We start from the raw sequence: 21,415 nt of genomic DNA on the forward strand, positions 1-21,415 counted from the left end.
GAACTTCTAACATGCTGCAACAGGTTTTATGCTGTCCATCTGGACGGATATAGTGTAATAAATGGCACGGATGAGCTTGGACCCTGTCTTGTAACAGTTGGGTTGAATATACAGGGGGAACGGTCTTATAATGTCTCATACAAATTGCGTCTGCTCCATTGCACAGCAGCCAAGCTGGTGTAAAAACTCTCCCATGCCACAGGCAGGCAGGTCTGCTGCAGTTTCCCCTCTTCCTGGACTAAAAACCACATGGATGCTCCACAATGTGTGGCGGCGATGAGGACCCTTGAGCTTCGACTGTCTCCTTGTCAAGTTGTTTTGTAAAGGCTGATTTGCAGCAAACAGATGTATGCGAGGCGATGCTCCAGCTGAGATTTCGGAGCCAGATGTGTTTACACTTTGAGACACTGAGTGATGGTCTTCGGAAAAGCACTCATTTCTTGCATGATTGAAAGCAGACAAGCAGCAAGAAAATTGTTGTGATAATTCTCTTTTTGATCCCACTGATTTTAAATTCCATATTCAGGGATTGTGATATTTTTCGCGGCACAGTCGGTACAGTATCGAGTAGAGTAGCAAGGAAGGGAGAGACATACTGTACCGAGCAGGGTCACCACACTGCTCTGGTCGAAGGCCTTGGAAGGACTGACATCACACTTGGAGAGTTTCGTTCTGCTCTGCATTACAGAGTAGGCTACGGTATGGTTGGGGGCTTGGAGTCATCTGTGGCGCTGCTTCAGACGTCTTTCAGTGCCCTTGGGATCACGCTCTGTGGCTGGGATTTTGTGCCAAGGAAAACTAAGGAACTGGAATGAAAATCTTTATGAGGAGTTGCTAAATGTTTTGTCATTGCACCTCGGCATTCTGGGTAAACAATTAAAAACTTTCATGTAAGTCAGACTTCGAAGGGTTGTTGTCACCGACAAGGTCTCAAAATGTCGGCCATTTCCGACAGCTATGACACAGTGTGTTTGCTCTTATCTTCACCTCGACGTTCCCAATTGGCTATATTTACTTGACTGCCCCTTTTGTTAAGGTTCACCGACAGTTGTTCTGTCGCAGCCTCAGGACGACTTTAGCCTAAATGTCTTTTTATTTTTTGCATATAACCTATTTTTTGTACCTTCGTAAGAAGAGATTTGAATGTGAACTTTAACAAAACTAAGCTAATAAGTTTTTCCATCTATAATTTCCTTTAAAGGAGATTTTTTATTTATTTATTCAATATTCAGATCACTGGTACATGAAACATGATAAAGATAGACTCAGACAGCCTGAGTCTGCAACTTCTTATATTCAGATTTGTATTATTTTACACTGATCTGTGACATTACACTGTAGAGGAGCTACAGTGAAGAAATTCAATCACACTGATTGTCTGCAAGCAGTCCAAGTCCAGACATTCTGAAAACATCCACTCCAAATACGAACACAGCTAAAGGTGCTCTCTGTTGCACTGCTGGGTCTACCAGGTGGCACCGCGAAGAAACTGATCAACTATAAGGTTCAAACCCGCTTTGGGGACGGGTCGGGAGAAGGCTGGAGAGCTTGTGGACAAAATGTTCAAGTAGAAGCAAACCAATCAGGGATATAATATTGAAATTTTTTTTTTTATTTGACTAGATTTCTCTCCTGATGGACGAACCATCTCAGCTGTAGCTCACCAGCCAATGTTCTAATACCAATAACGAATAACAGGGTTTACTAAAGCCCGACCGTGGGGCGACCGTGGCGCACTGGATTAAGAGGGTCGGAAGGTCAACGGTTCAATCCCCGACTGGGACGTGTCACGTGTCGAAGTGTACCTGAGCAATACACTGAATTCCCGGGCGCCGATCAATGGCAGCCCACTGCTCCCTATATCCAGGGATGGGTCAAATGCAGTTGTCAAATTTTGTGTATGTGTAAATGTATATGACAATAAAAATGGTTTCTTTCTTTCAATACTGGATGTTTAGTGCTGAACGGTGTCGATATGAGACATATCAGCTGATACTCATTTTTTTTAAACAAATACAAATGCTTTCATCCATCTATAGCCATGTTTCCATTCAATTGTCCGGCAAACGTTTTGAAATGTTGCAACAACAAAAAAAAGAAATGCAAGAAAGGGTCTATCAAGTGGTTTGGAGCCAATAAACTAGGCTACAGCGTAGTTTGGTCAGACTGTAGGTTACGCAATGCTGTAATCCTCCAGTTACAGAATAGAAGATGTAAAGGTTGGGAACCAGCAACAGAACAAGACACCGTTGTCATCTATGAGAGAACAATGGAAAGAGGTCTTCAGGAATAATGTTGTCAAACCAATAATTCTCCCTCACATTTCTTCTCAGATGGCTTGGTGTCTCACCAGTTTGTGTTGTTGAAGAGAACAACAGCGGCTGATGGCGTTGCTAAGAGCAACAAGGCATCAATTCATCAGTCACAGTGAATTCTACAAACTCGCCCTGCTGGAGTAAAAGAGGTGGGATTGTGGGACTGCACAAGTGTATTCCTTCACTACTTGCTAATTCAATATCGATCAATTGAAAAACTAATTAAGATAAATAAATAAAGATTTAAAAAATATGAACAAGCCAAATAAAAATTCAGAGCAGAGGGATTGCCTCCACAAGGCTCTCAACATGGCGACAGCTGAACCAGTGGCTAGGAGCTAACAGTGCTAACAGCGCTAACAGTGCTAACAACAGCAACATTTTCAGACGAGCTAACAGTGTTTACCTGATGAGGAACCACAGGTTGGGTGCCACGCTTTGGCGACAATGGGGTTCTCAGCTGTAACCGCCGTATGAGAGCAGTGCACAGCGCCGGCCGTGAGCTAACCAGTGGGGAGCGCTCACGTGCACTAACATGCACTTAAAAGCACATGTGACCAGTGGTCCGGCTATGTGAACAAATCAAGGAGAAGCTCTGACAACAGCACACACAGAGGGAGAGAGACTTCATTCTCTGCTCAGGTAGATATTACTACACTATATCTGTACATAGACAATAGTTATTTACTATTGAATGCTCTGATTATCATAGAGAATCTTTAAATTTGGTCATTAAAGACTGATTAAGATATGTGCAGTATAAAGGAACTAAAGTAACCAGTGCTCACTAGAGAGCACTGGTTACTTTAGTTTGGTTTTAAATGACCTGGATGTGTCTTTGGTGTGCCTGTGCTGCAGTTTATTCAGCGATAGAGAACTATCTGGGATAAGCTAAAACCAGCCAATAATATCAACCATGCCATGTATTGGTAGGGCTCTCGGGGTGAATGTCGAGATGCACGTCACGTAGTACTCGGTTGGTTTGGACTAAAAAGATATCAGGTCGGACTTTTATTTTTCCAAGGTTTTGCATGCCATCTTTGTCCAAAGATATCGTAAGGTCAACTGCGAGGGGTTAAACACTGTGTATTGCCAATTTACATTATATTCATTTAATTTCTATTTTATTACTGTACACCTCACTCTAGATTCAGAAAGCAGCTATGTTTTAACACAAGATAGTTCAGTTCACTGCAACTTTAGTATGCATATGAATAGCAAAATAAATCCAACATTTGCATAGATATGAAGGAACAAAAAAAACTTTTAAACCAAAGGAAATTGTCCTTAAAAGGAGCTTTGTTTGGTGATCACCTCCAGTCGTAATGTGTATTTCTCCGTATGTGGGGTTTCATAATTATGACTTGGACGTTGACATTAACACCATTCAGAAGCGGAAACTGGTAAATGCAATAACTGTGATACATGACGAGTTTATGCATTTTCCCTAAACATAACACCATGTTCCTTAGCCATTTAATTACTTAATAATGCACATTTTAATGGCATCATTAAGGGACAATATATTACAGAAAGGATTTTCAAGCTTTGATAGGGGACTTACAAATTAGAGAGAGAGAGAGAGAGAGAGAGAGAGAGAGAGAGAGAGAAATACAGTTTGAATATTTATTAAATTTGAACTGAATGAATAAGTGAAGCAGCAAATACAACAGTGCTGATCTTTTTTCAGCTGCCCGAGCTGGAGAATAAACTGTGAGCACATAATTAAACAACATCTGACAGTTGTTCCTGTAGCTCTCGCTGTACATTGGAGTTAATGAAGTCCAAGCCATTTGCTGCCTCTGGATGTTTGTAAGTGTGTAACTGCAATTCAGAAAGTTCATGTTGCAATGAAAGAGGCAGTATTGCCTCATTAAGCTTCGCAAGGCTGCGGTATCTTCTCATGATAATATTGCTATTCATGCACACACGCACACAGAGTCAAAACACATCCCCCAACTACATCAGAGAGGAGGAAGACATTGTTACTCTGGATAATTACCATTGTCAGAAAAAACATTCAATCATTCAATCAGTGTGATGATAAAAGAACAGAAGATACACATCAGAGGGAACATTTGGTACATTAATGCAATTTCAGTGCATCTGATCCTCTCACTGCTAGACTGAAGAGGAACTAAGACCGAGTGAGAAATCCAAGCCATCCGCTGCCATTGTCAGAAATGATATACCACAACACATAGCAGAGCAATGACTGAGATCAAACAACTTATCTGGAATATGCTTGATCAATTGTCTGTGTAGTGAAATATTGATCCTCGTGCTCTCGCAAGACCCCGACTTTGTGGGCTTGTCAGGTGTTTTTAGCATGGCTCTAAGGATGGCTATGTCCTCTGTCCATCCCTTTGTTCCACACTAAAATACCTCAACTACTATGGGATGGACTGCCATGACATTTTGTGTAGACATTCATGGTTCCCTAAAGATGAATCCTGCTGACTTTGGCGACCCTCTTGACTTTTCATCCAACGCCACCATGAGTTTAACATTTGTGGTTCGGGTGAAATATCTTCACACCTATTGGATGGATTGTCAGAGTTTTCATCCAGGTACTCAAGGAGTCAAGAAGGGATGCAAGATGACATTTTCTGTGGAGCAACCCCGGAATCTAGCATCACACTGTTCCTCTTGACAACAACCCAAATGGGATTCCACTGGATTATTGCTGAAAATAAGCTATGTGAAAAAGCACAAGTTTGTGATACCGAGTTTTGTTCAGCAAAATGAACACTTTTATGATTTGTTTTTAAGCTTGAATGCAATCACTAGAAGCAAAAAGCTAATGCTGGGATATAAAGAATCTACACCATTGTTGCATGAGTGTGAGGATACACAACGAGGCTGTGGAGGTGGACTAGTCAGCATGATGACGTTGTGTGTGTTCTAATTGAACAGCTTTTTAGCAAATGACATTTTTAAGACGCTTAAAAGCTTTAAAGTCACAAGTGGGGTATTTACTGACGTATTTTATATCGTAAAACAAAGCGTTGAAATGTATTAAGCTTACCGCAGACCTTATTTCAGGCATCTAACTAATGCAAATGTTAGCATGCTACCATGCTAAAATATAATAGTGAGTATGGTGACAAACCTGTACCACAAACTGGCTCAGGGAATGTGATGAGGGAGTTGTGACGGTTCACGGGGTTCACTGTGGGTTTAGGTGTGGAGCAGAGACTCAAGCGCAGACTCAGACACGGGAAACAAGGTGAGGTGAAAAACAAGGCTTTACTGGGCATTTAGCAGTCAAAACAAAAAAACACTCCAACCGGGAGCGCAGGAAATCAAAACTGCAATAAAAGCAAAGTCATAAAAAGGGCTTGGACAGAAAAGACCTAGTCACAAACCGTGAAACGCAGAGGGTCACCACGAGAGATAACCACTGGAGATGTGACGAGTCCACGGGGAGGGAAAAGGAACAAATGATAATCCGGCAACTGGAACAGGGCAAGCAGGGGAGTATAAGTAGGTGAGGGGTGAAGAGCGGATTGCCGGCAGGTGGGTAGAGATGAGTGGGGTTGGCAGAGGGAAAAGCCAGGGGCAGGTGATTGGGCACAGGTAGAGAGAATGAGCATGATCAGGAGACGCACACACACACACACACATGGCAAAGCCCAACCGTGACAGGATTCAACGCAAGAGATTCACTTAAAGTAAAGGATGTATTCAACTAAGGTTAACATAAAGCAACCAATGGAGTGGGTAGATCAGCCTCATCAGGAATGAAAGAATGCATGGATGTGAGCCGTGTGTGCTGTGGAGGTTGTGAAAGTGCTAAACCAAAAAGCAATGCAGGGCGAAGAGTAATCATCTGACGACCCTCCATTGTCCGCCTCTTGACAGCGGCGGTCGGCCAGGACATCCTCCAAGACAGATGGAGGGGCGCCAGCTAATTACCGACATGTGCACATTATCTTTGTGAGCATGTTAGCAAGCTAAGGTTTGCTCAAAGGTCTAAGAATAGCGTTACAGAGCCGCTAATGTGAATGGACACTTTGTCTTGTTTGCTTCGATGCAAAGTACATGACTACCTGCGCAGCTATCATGTTAATTCGCCCAGATTATCTTTACAAAATGTACTTATCCAGGTTTTCTTGCATTTTGCGGGTAACAGGTATTTGTGCGTATAGCTTTATAGGTGTGGGCACCAAAAATAGGATCTTGGCAGGTTCCTGATGCCTACTGGTGCCAGGAGACAGTCTGCATACCCTCTCTACTGAATAATGTAACAAGTGGTGAGTGGTGTGGGTGGCAGCGAGGGATGGCCTCTCCTCAAATAAATTCCGGGGCAAAAGCAGAAGACTTCAGAGAGAAGATAGCTCACGCTTCGTTATGAAACAGCTCTGACTGCAATGCCATCCTGCAGCCATTAAGAAAACCACTGCAGTTTAGCCAGAATCATGTTTTTTTTTAATTCTGACAAAATATCTCAAGAGAACAGCTGTTAGGCACATGTGTCTAACAGCTGAGAGAGGAAAGAGAGGCATCAGAGGGGAATGATGTCACGTGAATGTGTGTTTGTTGGGGACGTTCTGCTGCATCCCCGGACAGAGCAGCAAGTGAAGCATGTAAACAGCAAACAGCAGCCAGCACTGTCACTGCCCCTCTGGTCAATCAGACAGGAGTGGTCACTTCCTCACACTATCCGTGTGTGTGTGTGTGTGTGTGTGTGTGACCTGAGTACAGAGCGTCCTCGCTCTTCAACAGGGAGTGAACCAAACTCCAACTTTCTCTGGGCAGGCAGCGTTCAGCACTTTGCGAGGATGGAGAGCAAAAGCTTCCAGAGGGGTTCCATGTAAGATAAGATAACAATAAGAAACCCGTGGACACGTTTTAAGAGTCATCAGATTTCCGTGCATGTAGGCTCTCTGTGGCACTCTTGCGAGGCAGCAGCGGACGAGGCGCTATTTTTAGAAACGCGGTAGAGGAATCAATCAAACTGCGACTTAACCGGTGTTTTCATGCCAATCTGCTGCTTTTAGTGGCGCACTCTTCTGGGACTCATGTCTGCGCTCGCAGGGTCAAGGGGAGGGGACTGTGCATTTCCATCAGTCTGATCTCTGATGCCAATTGATGCTTTTTTTTCTCTCGTGCTCTCCAGGAATGCACACCGGTGGACCTCAAACTTTTGCACCATGGAATCCGCTACACATGACGGCAACAGCGGCGGCACTGCTTTTGGGACCTCGCGTAGTTTCGTGTCTTTTCCCAGTCTTAGAATGTCTAAAGAACACTGCAGTTTGGGATGTGAATGACAATTGTTGTTGAACGACACAGAACTAAGGAGAACATCGTTGAGGCGCATACTATTTCCTCATCCTCTTTACTTCTATCAAGTGTTGAGCGCAGTCTTTTTTTCTGGCTCCTATGGGAATCAAACACTCCCGCTGCACGCTCCTCAGGAGAAAAATGGCGGAGTCTGAGAGCATTGAGGTAAGTGTGAGAGAGACACCTTATTATAAAAAAAAGGTATATGATAAGGCTCTGTCAGAGTCCTGCCAAATGTTTACCTTTAGTAGAAGTTGCATCCCGGACAAAATGCAGATTCCGTCCGGATAGTGAGACAGCAGCCTGAGTGATCAAATACAGGCTGCATCTCTGCAAGGATGTTGAAATAAAACATTTTGTGCAGAGCAGGCTTGATGCAAATTTGTATTTCCAACATCGAGTACAAAAAAAAAAAAAATCAAAGCATATTTTTACTGGTCTAGCTTTTTTTAACCGTGTAGCTCCCAATGTTGCGGTGTGATTTCACTTATGTTTCAGAAGATGGGACAGTGGCAGGACGTTAGATCCCCCCCCATGCCCACTCGTTTTGTTGGATAGGAGAAATAAATCTAAATATATTACAATGGATTTGCATGAAGACAACCCGTTTAAATCAGGAAGACGCTGTGAGGATGATGAGGCTGAGCGGGGCAGAGTGTGCTGCTGAGATCAGGATGACTTGCGCTGTCCAAGGTGCTGCAGCACCCCGCAGACCAGACGACAGGGAGAACGCTGCGACTTGTATGGAGCAGCTTTTATTTGGGGGGGGGGGGGGGGGAGCCAAGCTGAAGACGTGATGAATCCACTTTATTGGCTTCCTGGTCGCCTTATAGGGCCCTCAATAGGGATCCCCAGGATGCAGGAAATAGTTTAGGTCAATGCATTTTCCCAAATGCACATTATATGATCGACATTATTTCACGTTTCATTGAAGAATTCATCCAATGTAGCTTTTTTTTGTTATAAATTCAGAGCAACACCACATGGGCCCAATTTTGTATTAAGTGCACTGCTGAGGGATAACTAATGCTGAAGAGATACAAACACCTTGTGAAGTTGGAGATGGCCTCATGTTGCTGTATATTAATGATGATTCATCAAAAGAAAGAAAAAAGTTACCTCAAAGCAAGTTCATTCATGGGTAAAGCATCCCTCAAGCTCTCAACATGTGGTCAATGCGCTGACGTGGGAGGGCAGCAGGCAGCTGACATTATACGATAAGAAGACACTGGATGGATGGATGGATGGATGGATCTCTGCCTTCCTCTGCTCTCTGCTGCTTTGGAATGTGTGTTCTCAGAGGCACCTAAGTGCCGTAATGGCAGAGGACCAAACAGATTCTCTTTCCTGACATTGATGCTGATTTCCTTCGACTTTAGTAAAAAAGCTCTTCCTGCTGTAGGCCATTATCGCCTTTAAGTCAGCTATCTGGTACTTTTCTTCAGATATGCATTAAAACACCAATTTCCGACAGAGCATTCCCCACGTATCCACCTACTGACGTTATCACTGACTTCAGGACTAACAAGCAGGCGCCAACTTTAACAGCCAAACAATTACAAACACATAAGTGCCAATTGAATGCCCTTCTCAAATAACAATTCTCACCTCAGTGTGTGGACGAGGATCCAGTCTGAAATGCAACCCCGTGCGTTTATCTGTCTGCGGGGTCAGAGGCAAGGACGTGTCTCAGTTACACTCACTGCAGCTGCTCTCCTCTGATCGCACCCCAAATCTACTTTAATCTCTCCGTTAATGATGGCCAGGGGCAATTTCGTTTCACTGCAACTTTTAGAAAGTTCTCATTGATTGAGTATTGAACTTGGCAGCCTTAATCACTGCTTCTGTGGCCCTGTCTTGTAATTATTGACTATTTATGGGACAGCTATCAAATCCTGCGTTTTGTCTTTCACTGTTGTCATTTATTTTTAGAGATTTCATCTGCAGTCTTTAGGAGAGTGTGCATATCATGACTGAACGTGGGAACTTGTGTTTGTCATGATCACGGAGACATCTCTCCATCATGCTCCCTGCTGTTGTTTCATGAAATACTGGTGCATCAAGTTTGTTACTTGGGTTGAATGCTAAATGCTCAGAATTTGTTGCTCAGAAGACAGTTTGTATATACAGATGCTTCATCACAAACATAATTAGTATCAATCAACTTCAAATCCATTAAAAGAAGGCAGCACTCAAATTATTATTACTGAGCCGAACAATTGCTATTCTAGCTCATTTTGTAGTATTTTATTTTATTCCCATGTAAATTTAGCTTTAGATTTTGAATGCTTTGATTATTGATTGAATGATTTATTCAGTAAGTCATGTGTGGATGTTCCAGGTGTACTAAGGAGACAGCACTCGACATGTATAGAAGGCTAACTGGTATAGCTCTGAAATGAGCTGCCATTCACAGTACATGAGAGTCTACAACCAGCTGCTCCATAAATGGGTGAAATGCTAATGTTAGCATGCTAACATGCTGACAATGACAATGCTAACATGCTGGTGGAATAATATTCACATGTTCACAGTGGGTCAGCATGTTTACATTTGCTAATTAGCATTATTTGACACACCACTGAGGCTGGTTAGTTTTGGTCATAAACCAAAGCCAAATTAAAATCTCACAGAGAGCAATGCTCTCTTTTCCAGGAACGCACTGATCTGTCACAGTCTGATCTATAGCCATCAGCCCCACTGGAGCTCAAGGGTACCTCGTTGGTGGTAATGAGGGAAGGCCATGAATGTCTGTACAAAATGTCACGATCCATCCAATAATTGTGGAGAAATTTCAGTCCGGACTAAAGTGGTGGACTGCCCGAGATTATCGTCAAGAGCAGACCGTGGCGTTGTACGGCCACCAGGCCGTCAATGGGAAATTAGGAATAAAACGTTAAATAAGTGTACATCATGCATGGAATACAGCTGCACTGCTTTTATTTACGGACTTCAGTACGTTCGTGAATGTGTGCGAGCAGCAGCGTCACTGCAATGTGTTGGCGATGCAGCGCGGGCACCGACATCTGAGGCTTTGCTGTAAGCTGCAAAAGCAACGTGCTCAGAAGATGTTGGTTCTCCTTGGATCGAGCTACATATGTGAACAAACATTTTCCGGGATGAAGTTTGACAAATCCAGATCCTCTCTCACTGACGATCACCTGTCAGCTGTCCTTCACATCTCCACCTCAGACATTCGACCTGACTTCAGTGCACTCGTTCAAGCCCAACACAGACTACATTTCTCGCACTGAACTGAAAAACAGAAAGTGAGGTCACTGGACTGCAAACAATAGGAATAAAAGTACTAACTTTGCAGAAACATGATCCCTGTCAGTGTTTTACTATGATATATGGATATTGCATGATGTATATATTTCATTATTCCTGCTGCAGATGTTTAAGGTGGAGCTCATTTTAACTCCTTTATACTCTGTTGTTCAGTTTGGGTAGTTAGGAAGGGTTTGAGAAATGATGTTTAAAGTAACAAGTAACTAAAGCTGCCAAATAAATGTAGTGGAGTTAAATATACAATATTTCCCTCTGAGATGTAGTGGAGTGGAAGTACAACGTTGAAGAAAATGGAAATACTCAAGTAAAGTACCTTGAATTTGTAAATAAGTACAGTACATAAGCAAATATACTTCGTTATATTCCACCACTGATCATAAGCTTATCACAACCAAACAATTTACTGCTTTTTATAATGAGGTGGAATAATATTGAGCAGGATTGAGTTCAGTCCATTGATCCGGCCCTCCACAACAGTCCCTGGTCTAGAGCCATGAAGCTAGCATGGTTAACGCCTGATCTGTCAGCTTTAAAGTAGGATATCAGTCGGTGACATTGATTTTTTACCTTGTTTGAGAGAATCAATCATCCTCCTCCCACCTGTATCTTTCCCTCTAGGATGGCCATCATATTTATCTTTGTCCTCTCCCTTCCTGCTGGGCCTAAATGCCATGAACTGGGACATATTGACTGGTCACACTGTTGCCTTAAGTCCACTAGATCCATGTTCCACACAGCGCTGTCGCTGTAAGTCACAACAGCACGACTTCATCCATTAGTAAGGTTCTCCGCCGTATTGACTCTGTTACATGCCAGCCTTATTACATTACATTAAAGGATGCAGGACAAACTTCAAAGTGAAGTTTATATTGGAACAATTATCTGAAGTGACGCCCATCGCCTCAACAATGAAGACGGGGAAACAACCTTCTTTGAAAAGCTGAACGGCCTTGGAGGTTGGAGGTGAAGCTCTGAAACCTTTTGCATTCCTGAGACACAAGCCTCTCAATTTTCTCTTTTCTTTCTTCTCCGAGATCAACAAAAAGATACACTGAGCATCGCCGTCAACCTAATTCCATCCACCTTGCCAACTACTTATCATTTATTCTTAGAGGGCTGAAAGTTGGAATGAGTACAAACACCAGAACGGCTTACTGGCTCAAAACTGAGATCCTGGGAGTCCGTTTCTTCATCTCTCTCTCTGTCTCAATCGCAAAACCAACACACACTCACACACACACCATGGCTAGGTCTTCCCAGCTGGCCTTACAGGTGATAATCAGGGCATTATGGATGTACCGTCTGTGCAGAACTGAGCTTTCTTGCCATCTGTTCTGTTGACATACAGGCTGACTTCATGTCAGTAGTCAGAGTATTCTCCCGACTCAATAGATTCTTCACGGCTAGCCTGCGAGTTGAGCTGAGAGGGACGAGAGCGGATGAAATGATTAAGGGGAATGGATGACGAGACAAGCCAATCGTTGCCCGAACCATGTAATGCCGAGTCGCTTGCTGCCTCCATGTTTTGTTTCTTCCTCGGAAAGTGATTTGAATAACAAACACCCAGAGCCCTCAGCCTCAATGAAGTGTTTTTCCTCTTCTTCTCGCTCTCTCTTTCTAGCAACCACAGCCACAGCCGCGGCCGGTCCGCATTATTTCATCACAGACGACACAGCCCACCTCGTTTCCCAAGCCGGTGCCTTCCATCCGGCATGCCTCACGGTCTCCTCTGCCGCCACACACGCCCCATGCTGCCAGCCTTCCGAGCTGTCCCGGGCGGGGGAAGATGTCCAAGTTCCTTAGCCCAGAGGACATGACCTCACGAGACTACTACTTTGACTCTTGCATTTGGTATACATGAGGTATGTTGTTGTTTTTATTCTGTTTTCTTGGTCCTGTGTCTGCTCTGGTTTATATTCATCGGCCCAGGTGTGTCCCATGTCCCCCGATTAACAGGTCTGCAGCTCGGGAGAGAGAAAATGCAAAACAGCAAAACCACCAACTGCCCAAGATGTTGCTGTTCGGCATCTGATGCCATCATCAGTGAACACCAGGCATCCATCCTTTTGCAAACCTGGATGTAAAACACAATTACGTTTGGAGATGCAATAGATCAAAATTGAAACAGGAAATATCTTGTTGACGTTTAAATGGACAGTTGCCTTTTCACTTCCCCATAAGTGCTCAGAAAATATATCGTCAAACTGCAGACTTCCTGTTTGATGGGGGGGGGGGGGGGGGAGTTATCCAAAGGAGGAATAGTGCTTGTAAATAAAAGAAGAAAAAAAACATCTTATGATGACTCATAGGGTCAAGTATCATAATACAGTTGCTGTTTACTTACTGACTTTCTTTGCAAGCCCATATAATGCATAATAAACATACTTATATTGTGTTTTATTACTACTGTATATGATTATAATGCACTCATTATATTTCCGTTAAAGAACTCTAAATCGTTTTTCACGTCATTCATTTGGTCTGAAAATTGAAATGAAAAATCAAGCAAAGGAAACTCACCTCAGTGAGTCGTGGACTAACGACTAAAACCACGAAGTAACTTTACGAAGCACAGAAAGCCAGAGTAAACGAGTCAAATTGAACAACTTTGTGCTTCATCCACACACTCGTGTCACAGTGTAGGAAAACACATGGCTATCAGCAGATCAGTGACAACAGTGGCCGGGCAGAAATCATGAATTGGCTTTCATGGTTACTTTTGTTCTGCTCAAATCGGTCTCCATCTTTTGCTTCTTTTTTTTTCTCTTCTTGGACCTCATCATCTCAGACTCCTCTATTGTGTGTTGGTAAGCCTCTTTAATGATGATCACGTGTGACATTTGAAAAAACGAAACTGGGTCTCTCTCAGCCTCCTCCTGCTCCGGACTACAACCTACAACAACTCAATGCTTTATGTCATAGACGGGTGGAACCATGGCTGGGCTTACGCGCAGCCAAACCCACCAAAGGACATGAGATCTGAACCCTGCCTGGCAGAAATCTCTGCCTTAAGCTTAGCTCAGCTGAGCTCTGCTCAAAGGCTGGACTTGATGGCGAATGGAAGAGGATTGGTGCAACTTTCCTTTAGCAGCTATTTTTAAGTCTCTTTATGTGGCTCATATGATTTCAAGAATTGAATATTGTATTGGTTCAGCTGCGTTGCATGCGGAGGAAACATAACATAAAAAAAGCATGACCTGTGAGATGAATCTTGAATATTTTTTTGGAAAGGAGGACAGATGTGTTCTTTTTGTCATTTCTGACTATTCTTCACACTCACACATATGCGTGCACTCGGTAAGAAATGCAGACGGACTGAGCCTGGAGGCTCATGGTGATTATTCAGTGACTAAGACTAGACTAAGGGTGGGCTGTGTGCTATTTGTCACCGCTTCACTGCGGATATCACAGCAAATCCAGACCTCCGTGTCCATCCAACATTTTCAATTCAACAAAACAAAATATCCAGCTGTGTCAACATCTTCTTCAAATCATTCTGTCATATGCTAAACCAGGAGATGCTGAAGGACGAAGTGAGGACGCTCACCTACCGCAACTCCATGTACCACAACAAGCACGTCTTCAAGGACAAAATCGTGCTGGACGTGGGAAGCGGGACAGGGATTCTGTCCATGTTCGCGGCCAAAGCGGGGGCAAAGCACGTGTATGGGGTAAGACCTGTTTTCATTTCAGTGGAGCGTTATCGTGCTGAACCACCAGGGTCCAATCACTGCATGTCCATGTGTGTGTACGACTGGCCCCCAGTTTGGGATAACCACGTGGAACTTCCAGACAAATGGAAGGACGGGGATGGTTGGGGGGGGGGGGGGTGATTAACTTGGAATTGCCAAGAGACTTGTGCTGAGCTACTGGTTGACATTCTGTGTTTATGTGTGACTTTGCCTCGCATCCCATATTTGTTTTCCTTCCCTCTTCTGCAGTCTCGCTCAGTTCCTCTATCTGTCTTTTTGTACTTTAAAGTTCACTTCACGCTTCACCACACGCTAGCGTTACTCCTGCCCATCTGGAAAGGCTTTATCATTGATCATGGGGCTAATATTTCAGGGATTTGGTTCACCTTTGACTTGGATGCTCTCAGTTTGAGTTCTGCACCAATGCCCGATGCCTTTATCATAACTAAAGCTGGTAAAGCTCCATGTGAAAGATGGGCTTGAGAGGTGGAAGGGCTGGGCTCTGGGCCAACAATAGCTTCACTCTGTCATATGGACCTCGTTACATAAAAAAGAAGAGTGATAACCTCTATTCTGGCTCCACAGAAACCATAAAAGACTCTCTGCTGAATTCTATACCTATCAGAGTTATATAATCACCATAAACTGAGCTCACACTTAACAGACGTTCATTTTGAATTTAATATTTTTCTCCCTGAAAATGTTTTAGGGAGACAATTTTTGAAGAATGTAAAATTGCACAGACCTTTAGCAATAAAGGAATGGTTACTGGCAGGAGAGCAGTGTGTGGGATTTTATTTAAACCCCAACAAGTACAGGAAATAAAGAGTGTGTGGTGTGGTCAGTCCATGAATCATTCCAGCTCTCAACAACCCCTGGTATTAAACTATTGGTGGCAACTTCAGTCCACCAGCTCACACGTGCAGATTGTAAAGTGCCCGCCATGCAATCACAGAGGGCCGATGTAAACTAGATCTTCCAGCAGATATATCAGGGTCCAAACACCCAAAATCATGGTGGAGTAGGGCTGTAACAGGTGGTTTGATATGTGCGGGGTTAGCAGCAGTCACAGGATCTGATCCAGGCTTCGGTCACATGGATTCAATAAATGTTGCATCTCATGCACGAGTGACAAAGAGTCTTGTAGTTTCGATAACTGCTCTCTGCATTGCGGTTAAAACCTAAAAGACAAAAGAGGATTTAAATGCAAATTGATGAAAAATAATAATAATAATAATAATGACATCGAATGATGAAGCCAGTTAGAGTCAGATACGTATTCGATGTAAGAACACCCCCAAAAAAAACTTTTTCATTTTGTTTGTACAGTATGTAAAAAATACACAGGGATGCAAATTAGCTGATGTGACATTTCCATGAGGCTTCAGCTACGTTCCATTAAACACACTTTTCTTAGAATTCGACAGCTTGTGAACTAACCAGTGGGGAGCGCTCACGTGCACTAACATGCACTTAAAAGCACATGTGACCAGTGGTCCGGCTATGTGAACAAATCAAGGAGAAGCTCTGACAACAGCACACACAGAGGGAGAGAGACTTCATTCTCTGCTCAGGTAGATATTACTACACTATATCTGTACATAAACAATAGTTATTTACTATTGAATGCTCTGATTATCATAGAGAATCTTTAAATTTGGTCATTAAAGACTGATTAAGATATGTGCAGTATAAAGGAACTAAAGTAACCAGTGCTCACTAGAGAGCACTGGTTACTTTAGTTTGGTTTTAAATGACCTGGATGTGTCTTTGGTGTGCCTGTGCTGCAGTTTATTCAGCGATATCAGAGCTATCTGGGATAAGCTAAAACCAGCCAATAATATCAACCATGCCATGTATTGGTAGGGCTCTCGGGGTGAATGTCGAGATGCACGTCACGTAGTACTCGGTTGGTTTGGACTAAAAAGATATCAGGTCGGACTTTTATTTTTCCAAGGTTTTGCATGCCATCTTTGTCCAAAGATATCGTAAGGTCAACTGCGAGGGGTTAAACACTGTGTATTGCCAATTTACATTATATTCATTTAATTTCTATTTTATTACTGTACACCTCACTCTAGATTCAGAAAGCAGCTATGTTTTAACACAAGATAGTTCAGTTCACTGCAACTTTAGTATGCATATGAATAGCAAAATAAATCCAACATTTGCATAGATATGAAGGAACAAAAAAAACTTTTAAACCAAAGGAAATTGTCCTTAAAAGGAGCTTTGTTTGGTGATCACCTCCAGTCGTAATGTGTATTTCTCCGTATGTGGGGTTTCATAATTATGACTTGGACGTTGACATTACAGTTTTTCTCGATTGCTAAGACACATTTCTTGAAACGGTCGGCCATTCTCTCAAAACTGTAAACACAAAACCTCATCTTCAAGCACTATTTACAAAACCTCTGAATCCTCTTGCAAAATGAAACTTTCGCCTCAAAACAGTTTTACCTGTGCTCAAAATCAAACACTGCTCTCAAATCATAAACAAAGTGATCAAAATAATATACACCATCAAGCAGTCAGTAAACAATACACCAATAAACAGAAAGCACATTGTTCAAAACATATAGTTCTCAGGGAGAAGTCGATTTTTAATCTCAAAACAAATTTCATATGAACGAAAACATGTTCCATTACAGTAGCTCAAAATTGATCAGAAATGACTACTGTGCTTTGCTCTTTGCAATTTCTTTTGTTCTTCCTCCTCCTTGTACCCCTATTTTTACAGTACTGTACCCTGCATCTCACAAACGTGTCCGTTGTCTCTGTGATACTGTAATTCTTGTTCTTTGTTGATATGAACCTGCAACCAGTCAAAATCTATTGAGCAGTCAGTACTGTTACTGTAACAAATAGAAAGCACGATGTTCAAGGCCATACAATTTGTTTATTGTACATTATACAGCCTACAATGCACTGTAGGCCTACTACAGTATACAATACTACAGTGAAAGGGACAAAAATCAAAGGAGTCAACATGTCATCAATGTGCTTCTTCCAGTCTTTGGGCTGGGTCAGGCCAGAGCACTTCGTCGACATCACCTTCAACCACCTGTTTGCTCTCTAAACTGGCTAATATTGGTTGTGTCACATCATTTGATACAAGTGAAATCAATTTTGAGTGATTGTGTTTAATCAATGACATGTGTTCTCTATTTCTATTTTATTGTTGCCACTTGTGTTTACCAGTATGGATGACATGTGCATTAGAGTGCAGAATGTGTTTTGAGACTGAGAATGTGTTTGGAGTTTTGCTGAAAAGTCTAAGTGAGATCTGCAAATTGTGTTTCACCATGTGAAATAGTTTAAGGTATTGACAACAGACTGCACAATTAGCTAAATGAGTTCAGGCAACTGAGAACTTTGTTCAGCCAATGGGTTTTAGTGTTTTAGCAATTGAGAAATACTGTAACACCATTCAGAAGCGGAAACTGGTAAATGCAATAACTGTGATACATGACGAGTTTATGCATTTTCCCTAAACATAACACCATGTTCCTTAGCCATTTAATTACTTAATAATGCACATTTTAATGGCATCATTAAGGGACAATATATTACAGAAAGGATTTTCAAGCTTTGATAGGGGACTTACAAATGAGAGAGAGAGAGAGAGAGAGAGAGAGAGAGAGAGAGAGAGAGAGAGAGAGAGAGAGAGAGAGAGAGAGAGAGAGAGAGAGAGAGAGAGAGAGAGAGAGAGAGAGAGAGAGAGAGAGAGAGAGAAATACAGTTTGAATATTTATTAAATTTGAACTGAATGAATAAGTGAAGCAGCAAATACAACAGTGCTGATCTTTTTTCAGCTGCCCGAGCTGGAGAATAAACTGTGAGCACATAATTAAACAACATCTGACAGTTGTTCCTGTAGCTCTCGCTGTACATTGGAGTTAATGAAGTCCAAGCCATTTGCTGCCTCTGGATGTTTGTAAGTGTGTAACTGCAATTCAGAAAGTTCATGTTGCAATGAAAGAGGCAGTATTGCCTCATTAAGCTTCGCAAGGCTGCGGTATCTTCTCATGATAATATTGCTATTCATGCACACACGCACACAGAGTCAAAACACATCCCCCAACTACATCAGAGAGGAGGAAGACATTGTTACTCTGGATAATTACCATTGTCAGAAAAAACATTCAATCATTCAATCAGTGTGATGATAAAAGAACAGAAGATACACATCAGAGGGAAAATTTGGTACATTAATGCAATTTCAGTGCATCTGATCCTCTCACTGCTAGACTGAAGAGGAACTAAGACCGAGTGAGAAATCCAAGCCATCCGCTGCCATTGTCAGAAATGATATACCACAACACATAGCAGAGCAATGACTGAGATCAAACAACTTATCTGGAATATGCTTGATCAATTGTCTGTGTAGTGAAATATTGATCCTCGTGCTCTCGCAAGACCCCGACTTTGTGGGCTTGTCAGGTGTTTTTAGCATGGCTCTAAGGATGGCTATGTCCTCTGTCCATCCCTTTGTTCCACACTAAAATACCTCAACTACTATGGGATGGACTGCCATGACATTTTGTGTAGACATTCATGGTTCCCTAAAGATGAATCCTGCTGACTTTGGCGACCCTCTTGACTTTTCATCCAACGCCACCATGAGTTTAACATTTGTGGTTCGGGTGAAATATCTTCACACCTATTGGATGGATTGTCAGAGTTTTCATCCAGGTACTCAAGGAGTCAAGAAGGGATGCAAGATGACATTTTCTGTGGAGCAACCCCGGAATCTAGCATCACACTGTTCCTCTTGACAACAACCCAAATGGGATTCCACTGGATTATTGCTGAAAATAAGCTATGTGAAAAAGCACAAGTTTGTGATACCGAGTTTTGTTCAGCAAAATGAACACTTTTATGATTTGTTTTTAAGCTTGAATGCAATCACTAGAAGCAAAAAGCTAATGCTGGGATATAAAGAATCTACACCATTGTTGCATGAGTGTGAGGATACACAACGAGGCTGTGGAGGTGGACTAGTCAGCATGATGACGTTGTGTGTGTTCTAATTGAACAGCTTTTTAGCAAATGACATTTTTAAGACGCTTAAAAGCTTTAAAGTCACAAGTGGGGTATTTACTGACGTATTTTATATCGTAAAACAAAGCGTTGAAATGTATTAAGCTTACCGCAGACCTTATTTCAGGCATCTAACTAATGCAAATGTTAGCATGCTACCATGCTAAAATATAATAGTGAGTATGGTGACAAACCTGTACCACAAACTGGCTCAGGGAATGTGATGAGGGAGTTGTGACGGTTCACGGGGTTCACTGTGGGTTTAGGTGTGGAGCAGAGACTCAAGCGCAGACTCAGACACGGGAAACAAGGTGAGGTGAAAAACAAGGCTTTACTGGGCATTTAGCAGTCAAAACAAAAAAACACTCCAACCGGGAGCGCAGGAAATCAAAACTGCAATAAAAGCAAAGTCATAAAAAGGGCTTGGACAGAAAAGACCTAGTCACAAACCGTGAAACGCAGAGGGTCACCACGAGAGATAACCACTGGAGATGTGACGAGTCCACGGGGAGGGAAAAGGAACAAATGATAATCCGGCAACTGGAACAGGGCAAGCAGGGGAGTATAAGTAGGTGAGGGGTGAAGAGCGGATTGCCGGCAGGTGGGTAGAGATGAGTGGGGTTGGCAGAGGGAAAAGCCAGGGGCAGGTGATTGGGCACAGGTAGAGAGAATGAGCATGATCAGGAGACACACACACACACACACACATGGCAAAGCCCAACCGTGACAGGATTCAACGCAAGAGATTCACTTAAAGTAAAGGATGTATTCAACTAAGGTTAACATAAAGCAACCAATGGAGTGGGTAGATCAGCCTCATCAGGAATGAAAGAATGCATGGATGTGAGCCGTGTGTGCTGTGGAGGTTGTGAAAGTGCTAAACCAAAAAGCAATGCAGGGCGAAGAGTAATCATCTGACGACCCTCCATTGTCCGCCTCTTGACAGCGGCGGTCGGCCAGGACATCCTCCAAGACAGATGGAGGGGCGCCAGCTAATTACCGACATGTGCACATTATCTTTGTGAGCATGTTAGCAAGCTAAGGTTTGCTCAAAGGTCTAAGAATAGCGTTACAGAGCCGCTAATGTGAATGGACACTTTGTCTTGTTTGCTTCGATGCAAAGTACATGACTACCTGCGCAGCTATCATGTTAATTCGCCCAGATTATCTTTACAAAATGTACTTATCCAGGTTTTCTTGCATTTTGCGGGTAACAGGTATTTGTGCGTATAGCTTTATAGGTGTGGGCACCAAAAATAGGATCTTGGCAGGTTCCTGATGCCTACTGGTGCCAGGAGACAGTCTGCATACCCTCTCTACTGAATAATGTAACAAGTGGTGAGTGGTGTGGGTGGCAGCGAGGGATGGCCTCTCCTCAAATAAATTCCGGGGCAAAAGCAGAAGACTTCAGAGAGAAGATAGCTCACGCTTCGTTATGAAACAGCTCTGACTGCAATGCCATCCTGCAGCCATTAAGAAAACCACTGCAGTTTAGCCAGAATCATGTTTTTTTTTAATTCTGACAAAATATCTCAAGAGAACAGCTGTTAGGCACATGTGTCTAACAGCTGAGAGAGGAAAGAGAGGCATCAGAGGGGAATGATGTCACGTGAATGTGTGTTTGTTGGGGACGTTCTGCTGCATCCCCGGACAGAGCAGCAAGTGAAGCATGTAAACAGCAAACAGCAGCCAGCACTGTCACTGCCCCTCTGGTCAATCAGACAGGAGTGGTCACTTCCTCACACTATCCGTGTGTGTGTGTGTGTGTGTGTGTGTGACCTGAGT

This window comes from Melanostigma gelatinosum, assembly GCF_949748355.1.
Source record: "Melanostigma gelatinosum genome assembly, chromosome: 1".
Taxonomy (NCBI): Eukaryota; Metazoa; Chordata; class Actinopteri; order Perciformes; family Zoarcidae; genus Melanostigma; species Melanostigma gelatinosum.